The sequence below is a fragment of the Carcharodon carcharias genome, chromosome 21, assembly GCF_017639515.1.
Source record: "Carcharodon carcharias isolate sCarCar2 chromosome 21, sCarCar2.pri, whole genome shotgun sequence".
NCBI lineage: Eukaryota > Metazoa > Chordata > Chondrichthyes > Lamniformes > Lamnidae > Carcharodon > Carcharodon carcharias.
The window spans coordinates 54,421,353-54,443,800 of record NC_054487.1 but is presented as its reverse complement, the minus strand read 5'-3'; the positions used below and the strand labels follow the sequence as shown (position 1 = coordinate 54,443,800).

The window sequence follows — 22,448 nt, the reverse complement described above, 5'->3', positions numbered from 1 at the left end:
ACAGCAAAATCCAGGCTTATATTCAAAAGCTTTAAAACATGCCTATTTGTGTCCTTATGCCAAATTTTTTTAGAGTCTCTAAGAAGGCCCACAAGCGAGCACAATTAATAGAAACTTGCTGCAGTGATTAAATCAATTTGGGGAAGTGGCCAGTTATGTGGTTTTTTTTTAATCCTAGTTCCCATTGCAATGTTTTTTAAACTAGCACAAAAGATCACAGGAACCTGTGTTGCACTATGCTTTAAAAATCTGCAATATTTTGCTCTTTTAGCTGATTGTGGGCAATTACGCCAAAAGACCAGCGCAGGAACCATAAGCCCGTAATCATGCCACTGAAATAGTGTAGAAAATGGTTGAATTTTCAAGAATTGAAATCTAGCTGTAGAATAATTTTCTTTTATTATAATTCATTAATACTTTTAAATGTCTGTTAGCAAACTCAAATTTCTTAAAACGGTTTGAGAGTATCATTTGGAAATCCAACATCTCCAAGTTGTAACTCTCATTTAAATGGTTCCCAATTTACAAGGAGTGGTGAAACTAATTATAATAAAGTGAAAGACAGAAAATTTTATTGAAAAATGCCAGTTACTTTTGGTTTTAAATTACTTCTGTAAATTGGGTATTTCGTTACCACTGCTGATTTCAATTCATTAGCAATCTTTGCGTCCAACACAAAAAAAATCATAACACTCAACAACAATGACTCACTGACACCCATGGAAATGAATGAAAATCACATACGCCACCTCAAAAAATAAAAATCTGCCCAATTAATTTGGTTCACAATTATCTGAGGTGTTTGAATCTGATTCAGTGACCGCAGACACCATGTTACGTACTGATCAATACCAATTAATCCTTGAGGGAGGGTTGCCGGGTACAGCTGACAAAAATGTGGTGACAAGATTCTTTCATAGGAGTCAGGTGGCAGTATAGTAGTTGCACACAGTATGAAGTAACAGGAAAGGAGTTATGGCTACTCAGGATGTGTGGGTAGAGGGTAGTAGTATATAAAGTTTTCACAGTTGAGGTATTCTTTGAAGTGCTTTCAAATCCCAGGTTTTTCACCTCAGAGCACATATTTTCTGGTAGGCTCATCAACTCATGAGCACTCATTTTAATCAGCAGCGTATTTTAAAATGTTGGTGAATACTCTCTCAATCTGTTTAGGAATGTAGTGAGTTTTCATTCACTGGATGCAGTGCTGGAAGCACTTCAATGACCTGCTGCACTCAGGAAGGGTAAGTACCGTGTTGCCATGGGTCAGTGAGCAGAAGTGTTAAGGCGTGGCCATCCCCCAGTGGACCTCAGGAGTGCTAGAGTCTGAGTGCCAACTGTCAGTGATACCGGAGCTGGCCAAGGGAGTGAGCACTGGCTGTTTGGACCAAGTGCCTTACAGCTCGAGGGCCATGACTCAGACGTGCCCTGCGAGGTGTTCCTAAGTTTGGGTTGGCCAGGCTGCAATGGTGCTGCAGGTAGAGAGTGGACTAATCAATGCTCCTCTGTCCTTTTGGGGAAAACAAGCCATAACCAAGCAGAGAGGGCATGTACAGGCGGAGGGCAGCCCAACCTCCTGCTGCTCAGCAGGTTTGAGCAAGACACCCTTGAGTTCAAGACACCCTTGAGCTCAAGAGTCGGCACGCTCCTCATTCAACTAGGCATGAAGAGGCAAGGATGCCAGCCAAAGGTACGAGTGCGGTGCACAAAGGTGAGACTTCCGGCTTGTGCAATCACTCTCGTGTAGTCCCTTCATTGATGTGAGCCTTGAACCTGGAGTCCCTATTGATCATTGAAAGACTATGGCACCGTGATGCAGATCTACATTGTCTCACCAGGGCACCTGGCATTCACAGTGACAGGGTGATGACTTTAACTAATAACATGTCCTTGTTCTCCCTTTTAGCTTTGCAAGCAGGCATTTGCTCTGTGAACCCTGAAGGGCCATCCCTGATGCCAGAGACCAGCAAGCTTCAGCTGCACCTGCGTCACACCAGCTCTCTGAAGCAGGCACCAGTGCAGATACCAACACCTCGATGGGCTGTAGATCGGCTAGTATCTTAGTGCACATTGGTGAGGGAGCACACTCACTTGAGATGCAGATGGAGACAGAGAGTGCCCAGGGCACCGGCAGTTGGAGGACTGCTGGGGACCAGGACGATGCTCGGTCAAAGGCTGATGATGAGCCTCTGGAGTCATCCATTAGGCAGCAGATGCTGGACGTTCAGCAAGACGTGCAGGATAATCTGGTAGAGATCCACGAGGGTAAGCATGCCATGGTCTCCGTTATGGAGGAATCCATGTGGAATATGAGCACTGGATTGACACTCAAGGTCAAACGCACTGCCTCCTCTGCTGAGAGAGTGGTGACTCTCATTAAGACGCAGCTCCAGGAACAGAATCAGGGGTTCTTGGGTTTGCACTTGGACCTGCAAGCCCTCACACAGGCAATGACCTCAGGTGGTCAATGACAGTGTGGGAGATAGATGAGGCACCCAGTATTCCAGCTAAGAGTCCATTCATCAATAGTGAGCAGGGAGGTCCGGAGCGACCTCATGTTGGCGCACGAGCTGCTTGCCACCTCTGCAGGCTCCTCTCAGGGTGCTCTGTATGACAGCAGCAGCTCCTTTGCCCCTCCGCCAGTGAAGTGGCAACTGATGAGGCTGCGGTGACTGGGGACATGCCAGCCATGGCACTGGCTGCTCCCTCCAAGACGGGGCCAGCATAGGCTCCACTGGCCAGAGGACAACCGCCAAGGTCATCAAGGCCAACAACACAGCATGGTCAGCAGGCTGACTCCAATGCCGGTGCCAGCGAGGGGGCGGAGGGCACCAAGACGTAGCACTCACAAACATAAGGCACCATGAGCACAAGAGGGACAGCTCATGGGTGATTTTATGTTAATTTATATTTGCTTTATATATACTGGTCTGGAAATGAAAACCAGAGAAGGTTATGTAAATTGTATGGAATTGTCAAAATGAGATAAATTTTGTTTTTGTTGTCATGGCCTGAGTATGCTTCACCTTTATATGTTATTGGTGCCGGGTACACCAGTATGTAATGCTGGGCACGAGCGGTTCTGAACTTTATTGTACAGGCACCGAGTGTTCTTTCGGTTCAAATGAAAGGGTTCTTTCAGACATCTGGGATGGAGACAGCAGCCCTGGCATGCGTTTGAAGCTGATCTTTGGTAGCCTAGCTGAATGGGCATTGGATCAAGGTGTCCCTGGTGTCTCTGCCTCCCTGGAGGTTACTGAGGTCTGGCTCCACAACCTCAGCGTTCTCCTCACCGTGTTCCTCTTCTGACTCACTCCTTGGACTCATCCTCTGTGGCCTGTGGAGCTGCCTCAAGATCCTCTTCCTCCAATGTATCCCTCCTTGCCAGAGCCAGATTGTGGAGAGTGCAGCATGCAACCACTATCAGTGACACCTGCTCTGGGCAGTATTATTGTGCTCTCCCTGAATGGTCCAGACATCGGAAGTGCATCTTGAGAAGACCTATGGTCCTCTTAACCACCGTCCTTGTGGAGGCATGATGAATATTCTAACGCTTCTCTGCCTCTGTTCTTGGGCAGTGGAGAGGCATCATGAGCCACCTCTTCAACGGATAGTCCTTGTCACCAGCAGCCATCCATCCAGTCAGGCTGGAGCACTGAAGAGCCTTGGCACCTGGGAATGTCTCAGGATGTAAGCGTCATGGGAGCTGCTTGCACAGACTTGCAGAATATGCATCCTATGATCACACACTATCTGCACGTTCATCGAGTGGAATCGTTCCTGTTGACAAAGGCACCCGGCTGACCTGCTGGCGCCTTGATGGCCACGTGTGAACAGTCGATGGCATCTTGGACGCAGGGGAACCCAGCAATCACGCAAAGCCTCTGGCTCGCTCAACCTGGCTGGCTTTGTCCGTAAGATAAAGAATAAATGTTAGTATTCACCTGAACAAAGCTTCTGTCACCAGTTTGACACAACTGTGGACAGCTGATTGGGAGACTCTACACAGATCCCCCACTGATTCTTGGAAAGAGTTGCAGGCATAGAAGTTGAGGGCCACTGCTACCTTCAGAGCCACTGGCATGGGGTGTCCACCCAAACAGCTGGAGCTGATCTCAGGCCCAATCATCTGACAAATGGAGGTCGCGGTCTCTCGAGAGGCGGAGCCTCCTTCGGCATTGCACCTCGGACCTATTGAGGTTGCTGCATTGCCACCTGAAAACTCTGACAGAATAGTGGCATTTTCTGCTTTAGACTACCGGCTGATCCTGCGCCCCTTGTGCTTGTGCCTCTCCTCCCACAGCTGCACCTGGCCTCCTCTCCCTTCTGCTCCTCTCTTCCTCCTCAGAGGAGACCACAATCCATTTCACTGGGATTACTGGAAGGCTGTCTGATATCTGGAAGCATCCACATGGTCTGTATCCTCTGGGGTCCTTGGAGACACCAACGAGACCTGAAATGAAGCCTGGAAATATTAAGAACGAAACCCCGAACAGAGATGAAGCTGCCAAGTACCAATAAGTCATCAGCAACAAACTATGTTCCAAACTCCTCACTACTCACTACTCACACTGGCAATGCTGCTCACCCCTTTTATCCCACCCATGGATGAGGTTTATGAAAATGTCGGCTGGCCGCCTACCCATTTTGCCAATGTGACAAGCGGAAACTCGCAAGGGCAATGAAAAATCGCTGTCAATTGGATTGCTAATGGCCTTAAGTGGCCTCTTAATTAATGTTGGGCGCGACTCTGGCACCTGTATGCACCCGCCAACCGAAATATCGTGCAAGTGTGTGATGATGTTGGGATGCTCAACTGATATTTAATGCCCGATCAGGTTGGGCACGTGCCCGCCCATGAGACATAAAATTCTGCCCATGAGTCTTTGCAGGTCAAGCAAGGAAGAGCCAGCAATGAAAGTTGGTCCTATTAGAAGAGTCTGCCATTCTTTTTTTTTTCTGGGGAGAGCGAGAACGCAGCCCCCCACGACCACAAATTTTGCAGTCAAGTATCCCGCATTTTGGGACATCGCAGGCGTCAGCACACCCAGAGTGCAATGGGATCACCTAATCCTGGGAGCACAACCTTCCTGATCATAGTTTCTCCGCTGCCATTCTTTTTCCATGTCCCCCAGAGTATTAGCCTGGGTCTCTGGATTACTAGTCCAGTGACATTACCACTAGACCACCATCTCCCCAAGAAGGGTATTAAATGACTGTAACATGTTTCAGGTGCTCCAACATCTTTACTCTAATCAGAATAAAATCCAAGAGCACAAGGAGCCTTGCTCACAGTCGGTATACAGGATGAACATGGGGTCCGCACTGTTCTCTGCTGTGCTCACTGGGTGTTGACTGGGCAGATAATATGGTTATGAGCCTGAAGCACATCAGGTGCTTTATTGGCACCATTTGTCCCTTTCTCTTCGATGTGTACGTATGTTCCATTCTTGCAGTAATTTTTATGCCCCCAATCTCCATCCGTTTTGCTCTCTGTCAATGTTATGCCTCTGCTTCAATTATCTACCTATACACATTTACATGTCTCACTGTAGTGCATTCTCTCATAGCGTTCTGTCACATTTTTTGTCAACTAAAGTTATGTCACACTATCAATCATTGCAGATATTGTAACACAGTGGGTCGTGACCTGCCTATGATCCAGAAGCTCCAGGATTTGTTGGCCAAGGTATGTGTGTTTATAATGCAGCCAAACAGGTTGAGTGTCAACCTGCAAATCCTTCCAACATATGCCAATGGCAGGCAGTAAGAGCAGGAAAAGTTGCTGATCATCCATGTGATGGAAAGAAAGTTGGAGCCTCTACTGTCATGTTTTTATAATGATATAAAGTCACCATTCAGTAATCAGAGATTGTGTAAACATGCTGTGACTTTATTTATTTAGGCTAGGCACAAAAACATAAATACACAGATAGAAAACTTGAAAACATTAGCAGCAGAGCTGTGTGTGCTGTGTTCTGCTCACAGGCCAAAGTGAAACTGAGGCTGAATCACATGACACACTTTCCTTCTGGTGATGGTATGCTACTATCCCTTAAAGGCATATTACAACATCTACCATCACTATCCATGCCTCCAGATTACAAAATGTATGTAAAAGTGAATGTTGCCACAGCAACTCAGACCCCCTGAGTGAACTGTAACACACCACCACAATCATCATTCGTTGAGTTTGTCATATTTAGTCTGCAAAGTAGGTGGCACTGTAACATATTTACCATTAAGAATTATAAGGTCAATTCCTAAACCAGTTTGTGCTTTATTGACCAACTTCAGACTACTATAGCCAACTCCCTTTCCTCCGCCAGACTTCCCAGCCCCAATACTCCCACTGATTCTTGACTGTTTATGGCCTCCTTTTGTGCCATAAATTTTCAATGTTTTCCTGTTTAAAAAAAAACCTTTCTGGGCCTTGGTCATAACCAGAGTTTTACCCAACATGTCTCCACCCTGTCCAGTGTCTTCCATTCAGTTCCCTAGTTTTAACATCTTTCTATGTAAAAGCACTTACTATGCTTACATATACTGTATTATGTAAGATCAATGTTCAGGAGGGTAGGCATAAGGGCACAAAAGGACCAAGGCTCAAAAAAAGGAAGGTTGGTACCTCATTTCTGGGCCCACAAAAATTCCCAGAATCCCACTCCATTGATCTATAATCTCCAACTGTTCCATTTCCTGTCTACACACACTTCCGCTGTTACCATTATCCTGATCCTGTTGACACTGGCATGGCAATGTATTCAAGCTCTGAGCATTTAAGAAATTGAAGAGACTAAACAATTTTAGACACAAAACATGCCAGTTTAAATATATGTTTATACATTTTGCCAGTTCTAAATATCTTTATTATATTCCAAGCCTTATTCCACAATGTTTGTCAGTAGTTCATGATGGCAAACAAGAGGATTTGTAAAATATACTTGGTCCAATTTGATTATTTTAGGTTGCCTTCACCTCTCACTTATCGGTCATTGTTGCTGAGTCATAGGAATACTGGAAAGAGGAATAGGTGGAGGGATATAGACAGTATTTGTCATGATAAATGTATTTTGTATTAGTCTTCCTTAAAGGTGTAGAAATATTTAAGGTATCAGCTGTGGCTCAGTTGGTAGAACTTTTGTCTCTGAGTGAGAATTTTATGGGTTCAAGTCTCTGGTACAGCACTAAGGGCGTGTTGCACTGCCAGAGGTGTCATCATTCAGATGAGATGTTAAATCGAGGCCTGGTCTGCCATTTCAGGTGGACATTAAAAATCCCCTGGCACCTTTTCAAAAAGCTGTCCAAGCCAATATTTATCCCTTAATCAACATCACGAAAATAAGTTATCTGGTCATTATCACACTTCTTGTGGGAGTTTGCTGACCACAAATTGGCTGCTGCATTTCCTATACTACAACAATGACTACACTTGATATGTACTTCATTGGCTGTAAAGTGCTTCGGTATGTTCTGTGATCGTGAAAGGCACTATGTAAATTCAAGCCTTTCTTTCTTGAAGGCAAAATTTTGAATTGTCTGAACACATTAAGAGGACAAGCACAGACTAACTGTTGTTTGGCCAAGGAACTTCGCGCATGTCAATTTTGTAGTTTTAAAGGATACAGTATTGCAATATGATTTAATATCAGCAAAGCATGATCTCCGAATTGTGAAATCAGTGAACGATCATATAATATTCTTACATATTAGTTAGTAGCAGATCACCTGTGGCATTGCTTATGGCCATTGAAATAACATAAATCATACTGTTGCAAGGTAGAGGGCGCTGAGGTCCAGAAGTAAAGAAAGGGCAAACACCACCAATTAAATAAAATGGAAATATGTTCTTGGCCTCCTGCCCAAGCTAAAATGCCTGGGTTTCTTTTCAGTGTAATTAAGGATGCCTGTTTGGGGCTGTCTGACTCATATGACAGTAAGTTTGAGTTTAATTGCATTCCAGGCAATAGGTTTGAATCTACAATGAAATGTCTGTTTTATTTACCCTAAAAGTGTCATCAATAAAGTTATAGTTGAAGTTATCAGGTACATATATTTGAGTGTTTTGCCCATAAGGCATTCTTTGCCAGTGGAAGAATTTCTCAGTGCACTTGCAGTGGTTGGCCTTCTTTCTTTTTGAACCTGGATTATTGGAAGAAATTTGCATATAAGCCAATCAGCTGCAAGAAATTAACTTGGAAAAAAATTTTCTTAAAATTAAATGTGACAAAATTAGAGTGACATAATAAACAGAAAAATGGTACAGCAGCAGCATTTCAAAATAGTTTAGGTAGTTAACTAATGGTTCATAAATTGTTTATAGCTTCCATTGCAGAACTTCGTTAGCAGCAGAAGACTGATTCCCTTTTATACATTAATTCCAGTTAATGCTAATATCGAAAAAGTAGCAGAATCTTACCAAGGAGAGCTTATGGTGACAATAAGAATAAGAGAAGAAACAACGGTCACCAACTGGGAAAACATTACTGCATTTAAATAAAAATCATAGTACATGAAGAGTGCAACGCATTTCAAAAGCAAAACTACCTCAGACCAAAATAAAACTATGTTCCCTGATTTTTCTTCATTTTGAAAGTGGATTAATTAGTTTTCACCTAAGTGGTTGAACTTCTAAACAATGGTTGACATACAATCTCTACTCTTGTAACATTGGTGCATTTTAGTTGTCAAATCTATTTACATTGTGTCACCATGTAGCAACACATTTGCTGTTAATTAGCTTATTGATTAGTTTTCTTGTTTTTACTAGTTCATGGAGTTGTGAGACAAAATGTCAGGGAGCCCCAAAGATCAAGAGATTTGACAAATTCTGAGGATTAATTGTTGAACTACTTGTTGATCAAATTGGTAATGTGTGTTAACATTCTCTTACAAATTATGACAAAGCTAACTGGCACACTAATTTGGTCAGGCATTATCGTTTAGATTCTCTGGTCAGAAGAGATTCAGAAATTTTGCTTTATAAATGCTTTGTGAAGCAGCTTGGGATGTTTTATTATATTAAAGGTACTATATAAATATAAGCTGTGTTGAAATCACAGAACAAGTAAAATTTGATGAATTGTGAAAAACGTTGACATATCTTTTACTGAGGCTTTGTCAATAAAAGAAAGTTCTATAAAATAGGTCGAATGAGGACTCTACCATTTATCAATTAAATTTAACTTGGTTTGATTATTCACTGAAAATATAATTAAGACTCTTTCAGGTGACGCCTATTTTAAAATAAAGTGACACATAGAGAAACACGTCTACATGTGTCAAGAACATTTAAGGTTGGAAAGTGGAGATAAAAAGTGGAGAGAGCCTTAACCGGATAAACTGTAATGTGATTATGAAGTCTAGAGTCGTGTGGCTGTTAACAAATATTTAAATATGTCACTGTTTGGTCATCAACTGTACATTCATTTAAAATCTTAATTTCCTAGCGACTTACATTCACACCTACACCACCATACTTCAGTATAGCACCTGCCCCCTAAACAACATCACAAAGGAGATCAGGCATGAAATGGTCATAAGTGTTTGTTTCCAGTAGATTTCACTTTTCTCTTGCAAGCTACAGCTTGACATTTTGTAAAATCTCCAGGGACCAAACATTGAAAAATCGAGTTACAGAAGGAGTGCACTGTAAATTCCATGAAGTCATGTAATATGTCTTAACACAGATGGGCACACAATGGTAATTCACAGTAGTTTGTAATAGAACAATACCTTCTGTTTTGTCTAGGGAAGGAGCCATGCATCTGCTACATTGTCAGTCATTCTACATATCTTTTAGTGTCATCCTGGTGTAGAAGAAGACTCTATATGTCAGGCCAAGTGCACAGGACTTTAGGGATTACTAGAGAAATACAAAAAAAAATGCTCTGCTACAGAAAACAAATTATTGCACCTTGATACTAAATCTAAACACTCTTAGTGAAATATTTTTCTTACAGCCCTTCATTACAATGTAAATTAAATATCTTCTGTTGTTGTGATCACAAATTTTTGCATGATGAATTAAGATTGTACTGTGTAAGGAATGTGATTCCTTGAATGAGAACATGTGGTTTAATGGAGTATCTTTCCTGTATCTGTGCTGCATAAAACCTCAATGATTATGGTTTCTAAATTATGCTCAAGGGCAAATTAAAATTTGCATGAGAGTTTTAGCTTGATGAGCTGGATGCTGTACAGACAACAGCATGCAGTGTAACTTTTAATTTTGCATATTTCCCTAAAGACAGAGGAGTGTATGGATTATAGGAAAATGAGAAACTTGCCAAGCTGGTATCAGCTGAATGATGTATCTTCTTAACTGACATTAATTAAAACTCCCAGTGGTCTCCTAAACACCTGACAAATACAATAAATGTTGCATAAATGTGCCGTGTGCTAACAGAAGATGTTACCATGCTATGATTAGTGCTTTAAAACAAGGATTGTAAAGAAAATCAGCAAGCCTGCAGGCAACATTACTATGATTATCATAAATAGAAAATCAACATTGTAACTCATAGCCAATCGCCAAATAAAGTGATTTTTTGAGAAGAAAAAACAAATTAAAAAATACATTTTTTCAAAACTACATTTTATAAAGAATACTTTCAGAGGCAGTTTGCCATTTAAAAATACCATAAAAGTGAATATATTTACAATTTACAAAAATGTAAAACTACAAAAACTGAAAATCATCAAAATATACAGATATATGAGCTCACATATTTACAATGGTAATACATAGAAGCAACCACACTACGAATTTAAAATAATGTGAACTTAACATAAAAATTCTAGACACCACTATCTAAATTCTCAATAGACAGTGTCAGCCACTTAATTTGCAGGTACCTGCTCCCTAATGCCTCTCTTTGCAATGTTACTTATACTTTCTTCTATGCTAAACCCAGAAAAATGCCTGTCATTTCCTGTCAGATTTCTCATCTCAAATTCTCCTCAAGCAACAAAGTCAGGTTAATTGCAGTCACTTTTATATTCACAAGCAACTTACAGACTCAGCGCAGGGTAACAATTGGCTGGGAAATAAGAAAAGGTGCCCCATCCCCAGAACTGTGCATGAGATAACAAATGTGAAAGGACTGAATGCAAATACTGTACTGATAAATAAAACCTAATAGAAAACACAGCCTAAATTTAATGTTACAACTATTCGACCTCATTAGCTGAACATGTTCCTGTCATATTTTCTCTGTAAATGCTTTCATGCAAGACAGACACAATGAATAAGCTACTCTTTGTACTTATACATGCAGCAACTGAGAATACTCTGATCATACAAAAGGTAGTGTATATCAGGTTAGCAGCATGAGGTATTTCTTTCTTAATTCTAAGACAAAAGCGCTTATTTTTTTAAAATCATATTTTATTAATTATGTAGGAAATGTGTCAGGTTCATTGCTGAAACATATTATAATGAAAGAATTGAGGCAACTCTGGTCCTAGAACTCCAAGAAGGGGTCCTATGGTATTTTATTTGTGGGAGAGGGTTTGGTGGTCCCCCTCCAAAGTTATGGCAGAAGACTGGGGTAACCCCATGGAATTTCAGGACCTAATCTTTAGCTGTTAAATATGGAGCTTAGCACATCAACTAGATGAGCAAATGATTTATGAATGGCAAAATTGTAACTGATCTGTTAGAGCCTCACAAATAGAATTAATTTGACATCCAATAGCTAAGGCCAGAATTTTCCAGCCTTGCACACCAGTGGGATCTTCTGGTCCTGGCCAGTGCGAATATAGATTTCAATAGCTCACCAGCTCCACCACGGGGGAACCTGCCGAGGTGGGTGGGGGTTGGAAACTGGAAAATTCCAGCCGAAGAATCAAGTTGTTTTGTCCATTACATGAGCGAATATTCAATTTTAGCAAAATAGCTACTGTATGAAAATAATATCTTTCAAAGAGCCAGCACAGAGACAATGAGCCAAATGGCCTCTTTCTGTACTGTAAGAATGTATGATTCCATAATATTTTAACCATCAAAAAGCAGAATTATGGTGGGTAAATGCAATTATGACATCACAGCTACTAATCATAATGCAATTATCTGTATGATTTTCTTTTTAAGATCCAACATGTGAAAGATTCAGTGGCTTCTTCATCAGACTGAGGAGATATTCAATTGTCAGCTTCCCATTTCCCACCTAAAAAGTGGATGACCAGCAATCGTAAATAGGTTTCAAGATATTTCTGATGCAAGAAAGAGCTGGTTAAATATGCAAGTCAAGGTCCTAATTTTCCTTAAAAGGTCCACTGTGGGGGGGTGGAATGCACTCAAAAAATGATCCATGAATTGTCCAATTCTTTCTCTATTTGCTTAGGCCATGAGCTAAAAGGAGGGGTTCTTGTCCTGGACCAACGTAATAACCAGGCTACTGCCAATCTGTTCAACATCCCCTCCTTGGGAGTCTTACCCCACACCAAAGCCCCAGACTTGCCGGCTGCATGATGATGATGTCCAGATCTTACACCGGCAAGAGCAGGTGAACTGTACGGTGACCACACCGACTTCTTGCCTGTTTTGGACACTAAAAGTGGTCCAAATTATAAATCAGCAGGGTGCTGAAACCGCTGAACAATGGCTTCAAAAGCATCATTCTTTACGAACACAAGGAAAAAATCAGGTCAAAGCACTTAAGAGAAATTTGGTTTATTTTTTGTATTGTAAAACCCAACATGCAAAGACAACATTTTTTTTAAGTTTTAGCATTATTTCTTCTAAATACAAGTAATTGTTTTAGTATTAAATGCACTCTAAGTATTACCCATTTGTTATCAAAGAAATTAATTCATAATGTTTCAAAAATACTTGCTGAAATTGGAAAGATTTTTTTTTATCCCCAGTACAACAGCATCTGTAGGCAAGTTTTGACTTCAGAGGCAAAAGAAAAAGCCACAATATCGATCACGGACTTCCTATTTTTAGGAAGATAGAAAGTATAAGACCAATGGCATGTACAATCTCATTTAATCTATTTTCTTCTTTACTTTGGGAGGAAAAAGTTATGAATTTGGATGTTAAGATTTTCAATTTGATGTTAATGGACAAGTTTAGTATGACTATATTGCTAGGGTGTACATTATATTTTCCAATGATATGAGGTTGTTGAATTCCCTCCATACCAAATGATGTATTCAAAGTCAGTTAAATGTTCATTGTACCTCAAGCATGGGTTCTACTTATATTGCAGTTTTTGGAGGTGCAAGTTAAATACATCTTTCAATTTTAAGAGATTGCCCACTCATGTCAATTTGAAGTCTTTCTTTTGTTTGAAAAAAGTTTGAATTATTTAGCAGTCCAAATTAAACCATCTCAATAAAACAATACACGAAACATGTTTTTCACAAGCAAATTTGAATCAACAGATAATTCAAATTAAATAACCTCAAATGAAGCCTGAATTTTCACTCTTGTGTTGGCTTTCCCCGCTCATGTTGGCTTTGGGGAGGGTGAAGAGCCATTCGATAGGTTTTGGCTTGTTATAGCAGAACCAAAACAGAAAAAAAATAGTTGAACGCCCTGCTTCGGCACTGTGAACTTCCATAGCTCTATATCACGTGTAATATTTGCAAGTTGAGATTCTAGATAATTAGGTTTAGTTATGGGCGATTTCGTGCACATTCCAGGAAACACAATGCTACATGGAAGACTCAGCCACTAACATTTGTAGCACTGAACCTCCATTAAAGCTTTTAAAACACATTTTTTTTACCACAAATAACTCAGGAGGTACAACAGCGATGAATAGCGTGCATAAAATATTTGGGACAAATTACAAATGTAATAACTTAATATTTAACAATGTTTTTTGATGCTGCAATTGTAAATTTAATTTTAATTTTAAAAAGCATATTTTGGTTTCTGCTGCATGCTACATATGTGATTTAAAGTTAAGTATAATGAAGCAATGTGCACATGATTGAATGTGCCATTTAAAAATGTAGGTTGCTGCCATAATGGATTTCACACGCATGCTTGTATAAAATTATATTCACGTTCTACACCACAAAGGCTCTCTTCTCCATGCAAAACTGTTATCCCAGCTAAGCCACAATTTGAATAATGACAAGAACAAAAAAAGTTTCTTCACAAAATAATTCTATTTTGCTCAAGTATGTATTTAGTGGAATTCTTGCAGTTTTGTCCTGAAATACAGATGTTATTCCACTCACTTGAAAAGTATTTGCATCTCACTTATGATATTGTTGCTTAGTTGTTAAATGGTCCTGCTAATGATTGGGATAAAATAATTTAGCAATCCTAATTCCTCACAGAATATATGCTGTTTAATCCCATGATGCATTGAAACATGCACAATTATAGCTAAAGCCACAAATAATTTCAAATACTGATAGATTACAATTTATGAAAAAGTCAAGGATAAATTAAATAGGCAGGTTACTGTTCTATTGAGTCCGTTTTCTTTTTCTACAAAGAAATATGATCAAGATTGACTTTTTCCCTCCTATGTGATGATTTTGTAAACTATTGTCATTTTCCCCAAGTTTTGTTCATGTAGTATGTCTTTTCCAACTTAATACATGGAACACATTTTTGGGAATATGCAGTACAGAGTTTGTGTGGTTACAGAGTATATATATTTTTAGACCAATGAACAAGTCATTGTAGATTTTGTTCGTAAGAAGGTTGTAATGATTTAACTCTGACACATTCTTTCTAACAATGGCTGGATGAACCCTGACTTTCAATATTATACTTATGTTGACTTACGTAAAAATTTAGTAGAACATTTGAACTCTAATTCATTTCTTCCAGTCTTTGAGAAATATTTTAACAAGTTTAGTAAACCTTCATTCTTCAAGACACCAAAAAGCTCCACTCCAAATTACCAACATACATATGGTATTAAATATGATTATCACTCTGTCCAAATAGAAAATTCCACAAGAATGCATAAGTTTCAGATTTTCAGAAATTAACTCTATGTACATGGTATATTTTTATGACAGCATTATTCTTGTTTTACTGAAGTTATTTTTTCTCCTTCACATCCCCAGCTGAATCTCCTAACTAAAGTACCATCTGGCCTGCCCACAATATGCTGCCAATCTAAGATAACAGGATAAAGGATCAATTCATATCTAGTGGCAGCAAAAGACTACTTATTGAAGTCCATCAAATAACTTCAAGAAGGCTATATTAAACAAGAGAAATCAGTAAAAATCTCAAGTTGCCTGGGCAAATATGTCACTTTTGGAGAAGGTATTTTTAAACACCATAGCCTGTGTGTATTACAGGGGCAGAATTTTCCCCCTGTTGGGGAGGGTGGGGGGGCAAGTTCAGGAGCGGACACGCGCATGCGTGTGAAAGACGCTAAGTGCTGCCTCAGGGAGATCGGCGCCAAATTCAAAAATGTGAAATGTAGAAAAATAAAATTTCCCTGACACGTCCCCTCATGTGACACTGTCATATGAGTTGGGACATGTCCATCACTTTTAATTAAACTTTTATTAAATTTTTAAAAAACCTACATGAAACCTCATCCCACCCATAGATGAGATTTCATGCTTTTTCTGAAGCCCACTAGGGCTCCCAGCGTGCCCGCCATCCTTAAGGTTGGACAGGCAGGTCCTTCAGCTAGTGCAATTACTTTTTAAATGGCCTCAACAGGCTGTTGACAGGTTAGCAGGCGCACAGCTGATTCGGCTGTGTCCCTGTTGACCTGAAAATTGAAATGACGCGGGATGACGTGGGGAGTTCCGCCCAAGGTCATCTTATGGATTGGTGTGCGGGTCCCACCCCGCACGCCAACCGGGAAATCCTGCCCCAGGTTAGCAAATTATAATGGATTAATTCACTGATCTCAATTTTTTTTTTTGCTGAACTTCATTCAGTTATTGAGACAACCCAACAATCATGGCATTTAAAAATATAGTTTAATGAACCTGTCAACCATCAATGTTTTAAACACTTTCGTCAGCATTTTAAGCTTGTTAGCGGTTTAAAGAAAATCAGCTTTATTCATGGATTGGAGGTTCCCGAGATCAACCTACCAGATCAGTTAGAAGATGAGCCAAAAAATAGTCAGAACCAACAATATCGTTTGAAAAGAGTAGGGAATCTGTCAGAAACTATCACACATTACTTTCTCATACTGCTGCTTGTGGGCAAACTTGAGGTTAAAATATTTTAAAATGAATTTCTTAAGAGTCTCAAATGCATACAAGTGTTTATCTAAAATTTGTCATGGAGGAATTGACAAATTACAAATAAACTGTTAAAATATAACTTCCTAAAAAAAAATTCCTTCAAAACTATTTGCCGGGACACAGCTCGCTGTAGCCTTATACAAAGGTTCATTTTAAACTAGTTACAAAAGCCTTTTTGAGATAATAAGGATATTTCTTGCTGTGAATAAATTAATGGGCTGGTTTTTGCTCAGAGTAGCGAAGAGACCCCATCAGCTCTTCTTTCGACCTTCACTTGCTTAATGACTTCATATAGGTTTTTGCGCAGTAAGTTGTCATTATCCAACCATCCAAAAACGCATCAGTTTTACTGAATGTCTGGAACCTGTGTGAACAGGGCAAGCAACTTAACAAATCAAGTTGTAGAACTGTTAATGAGCGGTGCAAAGTCTTAACGTGGAAGTGTCAGTTAAAATAATGAATTCAATGGCACATCATGAGGAGAAAGCGAAATGAAGTGAGGAAAAGAAAGACTGCACTAAAAGAGAGATAGAAGAGATGGATGGTTTAAAAGAGCCAAAGGGCTGAATGGCCGACTCCTGCTCCTAAGTCCTATGTTCCTGTAAAGAAAAAGAAACTGAGCAAAAGACAGAAGGAAATGTGGAGAATTAAAGTCAAACAAAATATATAGACAGAAAGAGGAAGAAAGAAAGGGAGAGAATGGATTCAGAGAGAGAAAAGACAAAGGAAAAGTAAACAAACACTTTAAAAGAGCAAGCAAACAAAGAAGGGGATATTGGAACCCAGTTGTATTGTGTGTATTGCTATTTCGACCCTTGCGAAGTTAATGGGCAGAATTTTGCCCTTGACGGGCAGCCGATCACCACTGCCAAAACGGGCCCCACCACCATTTTAAGTCAGTGGGCCAATTAAGGCCCGCCTAGTGGGCTGCCTGACGGGAAGCGCTATGAGCTTCCTGTGTGGGCAGGGGGGATTCCCCAACTGCCAGAGTGCACTCTATCGCGTAGGTGCATGAAAGAGCACACATCTCCCTGAGACTAAGGCCAGAATTTTCTCATCGGCGATTTGGGGGCGGGGCCCCCTCGCCGATGGGAAAATGATGCAGGATGGCGTCGGGAGGAACCCCCAACGTCATTCAGGTCCCTTCGAATTTTTAGGAAGTTGGGGGGACAGCGAAATCAGCTGTCCACCCGCCGACCTGTCAATGGCCAATTGAGGCCACTGACAGGGTAGTTAAATCAATTAAAGGACCTGCCCATCCAACCTTAAGGCTGGCGGGCAGGCCAGGAGCCCCAGCAGGCTTCTGATGATACATGAAGCCTCATCCACTGGCGGGATGAGGTTTCATGTTCCTTTTTAAAAACTTTAATAAATGTCATGTGATATTTATTAACATGTCGCATCTCGTGTGACATTGTCACAAGAGGGGAACATGTTAATAATATTTTTATTTTTCAATTTTTTAAGTTTTTCAGACTGTCACTAATCTCCCTGAGACAGCACTTAGCCTCAGGGAGCAGAGCGCACTTTGACAGCTGGGGATACCACCACCACCCCCACCCCTCGCCACCGCACAGGAAGTGCATAGCGTAGTGCCTCCTGTCGGGCAGGCCGCTGGGCAGGCCTTAATTGGCCCGCCCATTCAAAACGGAGACAGGCCCCGTTTCGGCGGCGGGAGTCAGTTGTCCACCTGCCACCGAGCCTTAAGGTTAAAATTCTGCCCTACGTGCTGCCTCAGGGAGAACGCTGAAAGTTTTTGAAAGTTTAAAAATAGAAAAATAAAAAAATTATTAACATGTTCCCCTCATGTGACAACGTCACAGAATAAATATCACAGAAACTTTATTAAAAAGTATTTTTAAAACCTACGTGAAACCTCATCCGGCCAGTGGTTGAGGTTTCGTGTATTATCAGAAGCCCCCCAGGGCTTCCGGCCTGCCCGCCAGCCTTAAGGTTGGACGGGCAGGGCCTTTAATTGATTTAACTACCCTGGCAATGGCCTCAATTGGCCATTGACAGGTCGGCGGGTGGACAGTTGATCGCACTGTCCCCCCGCCTTCCTGAATGTTTAAATGGGGTGGGATGACGTCAGGGGTTCCCGCATCATTTTCGCGTTGGTGAGCAGGCCCCACCCCCAACTCGCCAACAGAAAAATTCTGCCCAATGTGCGAAGGCAGAGTAGGTGTGTAAAGCAGGCAGGTATTCTCAACTCATGGGGCAGGATTTGCGGGTCATCTGGCGGGCCAGGGAGTAGCTGGGAAATGGTTCGCCACCCACGATCAGCCCCCAACTGCGATTTCACGCCAGCTGGCCAATTAACAGGCAGCCAGCGTGAAATGCTCAGTGCGCCGGGGTGGGGATGGGAGGAGTGCCAGCGCAAAAGTCTGTGCATGTGTGGGGGAATGTGCACTGAAAACTCCCTGAAAGCAGAGAATTGCCTCAGGGAGCTGAACAAATTGAAAATCAAAAATAAAGATTTATACAATCTGAAAAAAAGTCCCAACTTGGGACTAACTCAGAATAACATGAACAGAATAAAAATTCTGCCCAAAAGTTTATGGCCAGGATTTTTCCTATGGTGGCCGGGCTGGGTGGGAGAGCTGATCGCCACCCACCATTTTACTGGTGAGCCAGTTAAGGCACGGAACTGCCTCAGGAGGATTGAAAAGGTATTAAAGTAATTGAAGAAATGATTTAAAAATTTATTTAAACATATCCCCTCGTGACTGTGCCACTCGTGGATGAGGTTTCCTGAAAAATGTGAAGGCTGCTTGGGCTTTCTGCCTGCCCGCCAACCTTAAGGTTGGATGGGCAGCGTTCACAAGTGGCTCGATTGATTTCTTAATGGCTTTAATAGGCAGTTTACATTTCAGTGGGTGCGCAGCTGACTATGGCATGCGCCTGCCGAACGAAATATCACGATGGCGCGCGATGATGTCAGGACGCACACCCAACATTATCGCGCGTCATTTTACGCATCGGCGTGTCGGACCTGCCCCCATACGCTGACCGTAAAATTCTGCCCTATATTTATTTTTTACTTAATTGTGGAAACCTCATCCCGCCCGTGGATGAGGTTTACTAAAAAATCAAAAGGCTGCCTGGCTGATTCGCCTACCTGCCAACCGTAAGGTTTGACGAGCGGCAAAAAATATATTTAAATTAATTGATTAAGGGCCTTAACAGGCCTCTTAATTGTCGGCGGGTGTGCTGCTGACTCTTGCACACGTCCGTCAACCAAAATATTGCGAGAGTGCATGATGACGTCGGGATTATCGCCCGACATCATCACAATCTATTTTACGCCCGATCAGGTTGGGCGGGCGCCTGCAGGATGTAAAATCCTGCCCATGAAGTATAGAGCCTGTGATGTCCAGCTATCGTTATTAGGAACAGTGGAACACCTAGTGGGTATATCACTGTACTTCTTTCATGGAAATGTAGGGCATCCTAAAATGTTATTTCGATTATCTTTTTAAAATCTTCTACAATAATTAAAAGCTGAGGGATTGAGACTCCATAATTTTAAAAGCTTCAGTTTCAGATAGGTTATTGGGAAGTACGTAGTACTTAACACATCATTAAAGGTATAATTGCCATGGGATCAACAAGACCTAACTTTCTGTCAAGTTAAATATAGCAAGTATGTGGCATAACTTCACGCTGTATTTGAATGGTAAGTCACATAGCAGGATGCTGTTTTCAGAAAGTTTTCAGAGGAGCAGGGTACCTTAGACAGCAACTTCCAGATTTCTGCATTTAACTGCACATATGCAGTCACCAAAATTTCCAAGTACGGTGAACGCCGTTGGTGACATTGTTATTTTTATAGCCAAATCTGGCCCCGTTACCTGTCTTTACATAAGCATTTCCAGCACTGTATTTAAAAACTTTCCAAATATGAAAACAAAATAGAGTTAGATGGTGATGGGCTTTACTTAATTTAATCAATTAGATTTATAGATTAGATAAGATTGATACAAAATAGATGTAGATAACTTGGATTTCCATAGTGACAATTTTACTACAGTACACCAGTGTGATATATAGCATGTGGGGTGTTGGCCTGTTTAAGACACTTGATTGTGTTCTGCACTATTGAAAGCTGTGTTCAGTGTCTGTACTTGTTCATTTTGAAGCTCCTTTTATTACTATGCATTAACTAGGGAGACAGTCTATCAACAATCATGGGGAAATGTGAGGTCTGACGTTGATAATCAATAAGAGCGTGGTGGATAGTAAACTCAGCTTGCAGGAATTCAGCCTGATTGATCTGAGCATAGAATTCAGCTTACCATGTCTATATCTGGAAAATGTATCTTTATTTACTCCTCTTCTTAAAAAAATCCTGTGGTAATGATTTTTTTTTTGATGGAAAATAAACTTTTTTTAATATCGGGTCAGAAGAGTATTATATGGGCTAGAAATTTCTGTCAGCAGCAGCAGCAGACATGCAGCTAATTTCTTTGCATGACATTTCCCTTTTTCCTTATTCTAATACAGACATTAACCCGCTTATTTTAAAATGGGATAATAGCTTGGTTAAATGCACATACTTGGGCAGCAAATTACTGGAACATCAATCTGATAACAACATGTGATGTCAATATCACATCTAGAACCTCGTGAACATCATGGCTAATGTCTTAGTCCTTGACCTATGAAAGAAAAGGACAGAAAAAGAACCTGAATGAAAGACAGAGAAGGAAATGAGGTGAATTAAAGTCAAACAAGATATATAGACAGAGAAAGGGAAAAACAGTAAGGGAAAGAAAGACCGGATTAGGAGAAAGAAAAGGAACAGAAAGGAAAAGTAAACAAACACTTTAAAAAAGCAAGCAAATGAAGAAGGGGACATTGTAACCCTGTTGTGTGTATTGCTGTTTCGGCCTTTATGAAGTTAATGAGTGAAGGCAAGGTTGGTGTGTAAACCATAAAATATTCCCAACTATACTCATGAAGTATAGAATCTATGGCAACAGCTATCATTATTAGGAACAGTGGAACACCTAGTTGGTATGTCACTGTACTTCTTTCATAGAAATATAGGACCTGCTAGGTGAAAAAGGACAGAACTTCATTTGATTCAACTTCTACCATTCTGGTTGTCACACAATACAATGATAATGGAGATATTGACTAGACATATCAATCATTCTCCATCAGTTAGTCCACACAACATACCTAGATATGTCACAAGAATAGTCCCAGTAGTGGAGAGGTTTGGGAACCATAGGCTCATGGTCACCCTTTTCCACTCAAGCATGCCACACTTACCATGTGCCATGTCTTAAATTATCTATATACTGTAATCGAGCATCACTCTTTAAGGGGCGCGATTCTGCTTTTTAAAGTGGTCTTGGGCTGACCTGCCAGACTTTTAAAAAATATGTTCATGGGATGTGGGTATCACTGACAAGGCCAGCATTTATTATTGACCACTACTTGCCCTTCAGAAGGTGAGCCATATCTTAAACTACTGCAGTTCATGTGGTGTAGGTACATCCTTGGTGCTGTTAGGGAGGGAGTTCCAGGATTTTGACCCATTGACAGTGAAAGAACAGCGATATAGTTCCAAGTCAGGATAATATGTGCCGTGCAGGAGAAATTGAAGGTGGTGGTGTTCCAGAGGTGAGGTGAAAAGTGACTGCTTTTGACATCAAGGCAACGTTTCACCATCAAGGAGCCCCAGCAAAATTGAAGTCAGTGAGAATCAGGGCATCACTGCTGGAGTTCCTCAGGGTAGTGTCTTAGGACCAACAATCTCCAACTGCTTCGGCAATAACCCTCCCTTGGACTTAAGATGAGAGGTAGGGAGGTTTGCATGGTGTCCAATATCATTCACAACTCCTCAGATCCTGAAGCAGTCAGTGTCCACATGCAGGAAGACCTGAACAACTTTTGGACTTCGTTGATAGGGGAAAACTAACATCCGTGCCAGGAAACAATCATCTGCAACACGAGAGGTTGGTTTTCTCATCTCCAGTAGGCCTAGTCTGGCAGATATGTCCTTCAGGACTTGGTCCAAGTGGTGCTATCAAGCCACTCTTGAGTAATGGACATTGAAGTCCCCACCTAGAGTGCATTTTGTGCCTTTGCTGCCTCAGTGCTTCTTCCAAGTGGTGTTCAACATAGAGGAGAACTGACTCATCAGCTGAGGAGGGTGGTTGGTGATAATTAGCAAGAGGTTTCCTTCTTCATGTTTGAGCTGATGCCATGAGACTTGCAGGAGATGGTGGCATCGTGGTAAC

At 41.1% G+C, this 22,448-nt stretch overlaps 1 protein-coding gene and 1 non-coding gene across 4 annotated transcripts in view; both read right to left on the bottom strand.

Moving 5' to 3' along the window:
• The window catches only part of foxp2 (forkhead box P2), a 920,115-nt gene that overhangs the window by 398,968 nt on the left and 498,699 nt on the right, over nt 1-22,448 (bottom strand). The gene's annotated exons all lie outside the window — the stretch shown is intronic.
• On the bottom strand, nt 4,960-5,118 carry LOC121293442. The gene has a single exon (XR_005946523.1). It is a non-coding gene; the product is annotated as a U1 spliceosomal RNA (small nuclear RNA).